The sequence below is a fragment of the Panulirus ornatus genome, chromosome 62, assembly GCF_036320965.1.
Source record: "Panulirus ornatus isolate Po-2019 chromosome 62, ASM3632096v1, whole genome shotgun sequence".
NCBI classification, from domain to species: domain Eukaryota; kingdom Metazoa; phylum Arthropoda; class Malacostraca; order Decapoda; family Palinuridae; genus Panulirus; species Panulirus ornatus.
Window position 1 is genome coordinate 1,215,001 of NC_092285.1, and position 6,878 is coordinate 1,221,878.

Below are 6,878 nucleotides of genomic sequence, written 5' to 3' on the forward strand. Positions count from 1 at the left end.
TCAATACTGACTGACTGAGGAGAATACATCAATACTGACTGAATGAGGATACATCAATATTGACTGACTGAGGAGAATACATCAACACTGACTGAATGAGGAGAATACATCAATACTGACTGAATGAGGAGAATACATCAACACTGACTGAATGAGGAGAATACATCAATACTGACTGACTGAGGAGAATACATCAATACTGACTGAATGAGGAGAATACATCAACACTGACTGAATGAGGAGAATACATCAATACTGACTGAATGAGGAGAATACATCAACACTGACTGAATGAGGAGAATACATCAATACTGACTGACTGAGGAGAATACATCAACACTGACTGAATGAGGAGAATACATCAATACTGACTGAATGAGGAGAATACATCAACACTGACTGAATGAGGAGAATACATCAATACTGACTGACTGAGGAGAATACATCAATACTGACTGAATGAGGAGAATACATCAACACTGACTGAATGAGGAGAATACATCAATACTGACTGAATGAGGAGAATACATCAACACTGACTGAATGAGGAGAATACATCAATACTGACTGACTGAGGAGAATACATCAACACTGACTGACTGAGGAGAATACATCAATACTGACTGACTGAGGATACATCAATACTGACTGACTGAGGAGAATACATCAACACTGACTGAATGAGGAGAATACATCAATACTGACTGAATGAGGAGAATACATCAACACTGACTGACTGAGAATACATCAACACTGACTGAATGAGGAGAATACATCAATACTGATTCATTTACTAAAAATACATCAATAGGTCAAGGTTTGTGATGTATAATGAACAAACAATCCGACAGCATCATCAATGTATAACCACCCAGGGTCTCAGGTTATATCGAAAATCCCATCAATATATATGGTTGTGATGTCTCAAAGTGCAGACGGTGTCATCAATATGCAACACGACTTACAACTGTTTTGACATCAATGGTAAAAACTTTATGTTTGACATCAATGGTAAAAGATTGATGTTCTAAGATCGTTGTCAATGTCTGTAAGGAGAAATGATTATAATCATCAACAAGATCGACATCAATTACGATATGCAAAGTATTGTGAGGTAATCCACTGTACTCAAGTCTCCCTCAGTATGACCAAGTCATCAACAAAACCAACAATTCATCAATGGTCCGGCAAAGTCATCAATATGAGCAGTGATTCTATACTATACCGACGACATCAATGTGTCCAGCCGCTTCTAAACACGTTATGATCATCAATACATCCAATGATGACACTCAACATCATCAATACATCCAATGATGACATCATCAATACATCAATGACGACATCATCAATATATCAATGATGACACATTATCAATACATCAATGATGACATCATCAATACATCAACGACGACATCATCAATACATCAATGATGACACATTATCAATACATCAATGACGACATCATCAATACATCAATGATGACACAACATTATCAATATATCAATGATGACATCATCAATACATCAATGATGACACAACATCATCAATGCATCAATGATGACACAACATCATCAATACATCAATGATGACATCATCAATACATCAATGATGACATCATCAATACATCAATGATGACACTTAGTTTCATCAATACATCAACGATCTCAGTTTTCCTTACGTCATCAACATACACAATCACACAAGAGCAACACAATAAAACTAACAATACTTAACTGTTGATATTAACATGTTAATCTTGAGAACATCTTAACAATAGTTTGTGTCATCTTATAATAATTGATGTCATCCTATATTAATTGATGTCATGCTATAATAATTGGTGTCATCTTATAATAATTGATGTCATCCTATAATAATTGATGTCATCCTACAATAATTGATGTCATCCTATAATAATTGACGTCATTCTATAATAATTGATGTCATCCTATAGTAATTGATGTCATCCTATAATAATTGATGTCATCCTATAGTAATTGATGTCATCCTATAAGAATTGATGTCATCCTATAATAATTGATGTCATTCTATAATAATTGATGTCATCCTATAATAATTGATGTCATCCTATAATAACTGATGTCATCCTATAATAATTGATGTCATCCTATAATAATTGATGAAATTCTATAAGAAGTTGATGACATCTCTTAAGACATTGATGTCACCTTAGTGTCACAGACAGACAGACAGACGTGGAACCTGAGATCCACTCCCCCCCCCCCCCCCCACCAACCACGGCATCAATGTTTGTGCGCCAATCACCACCTGCGCTGCATCCTCACGCGCAACTTTATGCAAATTAACCCCCCCCCCCCCACCTTAACCCAGGCCATACCGAGCAGTGATGTGAATCCAGGTAATGAGAGAGAGAGAGAGAGAGAGAGAGAGAGAGAGAGAGAGAGAGAGAGAGAGAGAGAGAGAGAGAGAGAGAGAGAGAGAGAGAGACCCTCCCTCGTGGCGGTGGTCCGTAGCAACAAAAGACATCCAGGTCAGGTCACAGGTCACCACCAGGTCAGTGAAGACGACCCCCCGATCCTCCACCACATTTACCACACTGGTTATAAAGAAGTGGGTTAAGCCTCTTACACCACTTCAGAACCACTGATGAAACTCATACTCAGTTTACACACGTTACAAAAAAATACACAAAAAAATACCAGGTATTTGAGCTTGAGATTTGTATCAATACAAGGCTACAGTTTCAAGACGTGTGCTGTATTATGTGCCGCCCTCCCTGCTGTACCGACTGTAACTTGATATTGTAACGCTAAAATACAATTAAGGCAACACTGATACACTTTATCATGCTAAATTGACGTGTTCCCTTAATTATCAGTCTATGATATACCATAATATACCATGATATAGCAGGATATACCATGATATACCATAATATACCATGATATAGCAGGATATACGATGATATAGCAGAATATACCATGATATAGCAGGATATACCATGATATAGCAGAATATACCATGATATAGCAGAATATACCATGACATAGCAGGATATACCATAATATAACAGGATATAGCAGAATATACCATGATATAGCAGGATATACCATGACATAGCAGGATATACCATAATATAACAGGATATAGCAGAATATACCATGATATAGCAAGATATACCATGACATAGCAGGATATACCATGATATAACAGGATATAGCAGAATATACCATGATATAGCAAGATATACCAGGATATATCGGGATATACCATGGTATACCATGATATACCAGGATATACAGGATATACCATGATATACTAGATGATATGCCAGTGAATAACCGGTATATAATCATCCTATATTCCTTCACTGGTGGTAATGAGACTTATCATTATTAATATATTTTCTTTATTGAGATGTTGTCTTTACTGATAAACATGTTAAGATGGCTCATCATCATCTCTATGTTATATTATGTCTTTATCTTTTCATTAATATTACAACGATAAGATATACCTGTAACCCACCACACTGAGGCTAGGTAACCCACCACAGTGAAGCTAGGTAGCCCACCACAGTGAGGCTAGGTAACCCACCACAGTGAGGCTAGGTAACCCACCACAGTGAGGCTAGGTAACCCACCACAGTGAGGCTAGGTAACCCACCACAGTGAGGCTAGGTAGCCCACCACAGTGAGGCTAGGTAACCCACCACAGTGAGGCTAGGTAACCCACCACAGTGAGGCTAGGTAACCCACCACAGTGAGGCTAGGTAACCCACCACACTGAGGCTAGGTAACCCACCACAGTGAAGCTAGGTAGCCCACCACAGTGAGGCTAGGTAACCCACCACAGTGAGGCTAGGTAACCCACCACAGTGAGGCTAGGTAACCCACCACACTGAGGCTAGGTAACCCACCACAGTGAGGCTAGGTAACCCACTACAGTGAGGCTAGGTAACCCACCACAGTGAGGCTAGGTAACCCACTACAGTGAGGCTAGGTAACCCACCACAGTGAGGCTAGGTAACCCACCACAGTGAGGCTAGGTAACCCACCACAGTGAGGCTAGGTAACCCACTACAGTGAGGCTAGGTAACCCACCACAGTGAGGCTAGGTAACCCACCACAGTGAGGCTAGGTAACCCACCACAGTGAGGCTAGGTAACCCACCACAGTGAGGCTAGGTAACCCACCACAGTGAGGCTAGGTAACCCACCACAGTGAGGCTAGGTAACCCACCACAGTGAGGCTAGGTAACCCACCACAGTGAGGCTAGGTAACCCACCACAGTGAGGCTAGGTAACCCACCACAGTGAGGCTAGGTAACCCACCACAGTGAGGCTAGGTAACCCACCACAGTGAGGCTAGGTAACCCACCACAGTGAGGCTAGGTAACCCACCACAGTGAGGCTAGGTAACCCACCACAGTGAGGCTAGGTAACCCACCACAGTGAGGCTAGGTAACCCACCACAGTGAGGCTAGGTAACCCACCACAGTGAGGCTAGGTAACCCACCACAGTGAGGCTAGGTAACCCACCACAGTGAGGCTAGGTAACCCACCACAGTGAGGCTAGGTAACCCACCACAGTGAGGCTAGGTAACCCAACCACAGTGAGGCTAGGTAACCCACCACAGTGAGGCTAGGTAACCCACCACAGTGAGGCTAGGTAACCCACCACAGTGAGGCTAGGTAACCCACCACAGTGAGGCTAGGTAACCCACCACAGTGAGGCTAGGTAACCCACCACAGTGAGGCTAGGTAACCCACCACAGTGAGGCTAGGTAACCCACCACAGTGAGGCTAGGTAACCCACCACAGTGAGGCTAGGTAACCCACCACAGTGAGGCTAGGTAACCCACCACAGTGAGGCTAGGTAACCCACCACAGTGAGGCTAGGTAACCCACCACAGTGAGGCTAGGTAACCCACCACAGTGAGGCTAGGTAACCCACCACAGTGAGGCTAGGTAACCCACCACAGTGAGGCTAGGTAACCCACCACAGTGAGGCTAGGTAACCCACCACAGTGAGGCTAGGTAACCCACCACAGTGAGGCTAGGTAACCCACCACAGTGAGGCTAGGTAACCCACCACAGTGAGGCTAGGTAACCCACCACAGTGAGGCTAGGTAACCCACCACAGTGAGGCTAGGTAACCCACCACAGTGAGGCTAGGTAACCCACCACAGTGAGGCTAGGTAACCCACCACAGTGAGGCTAGGTAACCCACCACAGTGAGGCTAGGTAACCCACCACAGTGAGGCTAGGTAACCCACCACAGTGAGGCTAGGTAACCCACCACAGTGAGGCTAGGTAACCCACCACAGTGAGGCTAGGTAACCCACCACAGTGAGGCTAGGTAACCCACCACAGTGAGGCTAGGTAACCCACCACAGTGAGGCTAGGTAACCCACCACAGTGAGGCTAGGTAACCCACCACAGTGAGGCTAGGTAACCCACCACAGTGAGGCTAGGTACACCACCACAGTGAGGCTAGGTAACCCACCACAGTGAGGCTAGGTAACCCACCACAGTGAGGCTAGGTAACCCACCACAGTGAGGCTAGGTAACCCACCACAGTGAGGCTAGGTAACCCACCACAGTGAGGCTAGGTAGCCCACCACAGTGAGGCTAGGTAACCCACCACAGTGAAGCTAGGTAACCCACTACAGTGAGGCTAGGTAACCCACCACAGTGAGGCTAGGTAACCCACCACACTGAGGCTAGGTAACCCACCACAGTGAGGCTAGGTAACCCACCACAGTGAGGCTAGGTAACCCACCACACTGAAGCTAGGTAACCCACCACACTGAGGCTAGGTAACCCACCACAGTGAAGCTAGGTAGCCCACCACAGTGAGGCTAGGTAACCCACCACAGTGAGGCTAGGTAACCCACCACAGTGAGGCTAGGTAGCCCACCACAGTGAGGCTAGGTAACCCACCACAGTGAGGCTAGGTAACCCACCACAGTGAGGCTAGGTAACCCACCACAGTGAAGCTAGGTAACCCACCACACTGAGGCTAGGTAACCCACTACAGTGAGGCTAGGTAACCCACCACACTGAGGCTAGGTAACCCACCACAGTGAGGCTAGGTAACCCACCACAGTGAGGCTAGGTAACCCACCACAGTGAGGCTAGGTAGCCCACCACAGTGAGGCTAGGTAACCCACCACAGTGAGGCTAGGTAACCCACCACAGTGAGGCTAGGTAACCCACCACAGTGAGGCTAGGTAACCCACCACAGTGAGGCTAGGTAACCCACTACAGTGAGGCTAGGTAACCCACCACAGTGAGGCTAGGTAACCCACCACACTGAGGCTAGGTAACCCACCACAGTGAGGCTAGGTAACCCACCACAGTGAGGCTAGGTAGCCCACCACAGTGAGGCTAGGTAACCCACCACAGTGAGGCTAGGTAACCCACCACACTGAGGCTAGGTAACCCACCACAGTGAGGCTAGGTAACCCACCACAGTGAGGCTAGGTAACCCACCACACTGAGGCTAGGTAACCCACCACAGTGAGGCTAGGTAACCCACCACACTGAGGCTAGGTAACCCACCACAGTGAGGCTAGGTAACCCACCACACTGAGGCTAGGTAACCCACCACAGTGAGGCTAGGTAACCCACCACAGTGAGGCTAGGTAACCCACCACAGTGAGGCTAGGTAACCCACCACAGTGAGGCTAGGTAACCCACCACAGTGAGGCTAGGTAACCCACCACACTGAGGCTAGGTAGCCCACCACAGTGAGGCTAGGTAACCCACCACAGTGAGGCTAGGTAACCCACCACAGTGAGGCTAGGTAACCCACCACACTGAGGCTAGGTAACCCACCACAGTGAGGCTAGGTAACCCCCCACACTGAGGCTAGGTAACCCACCACAGT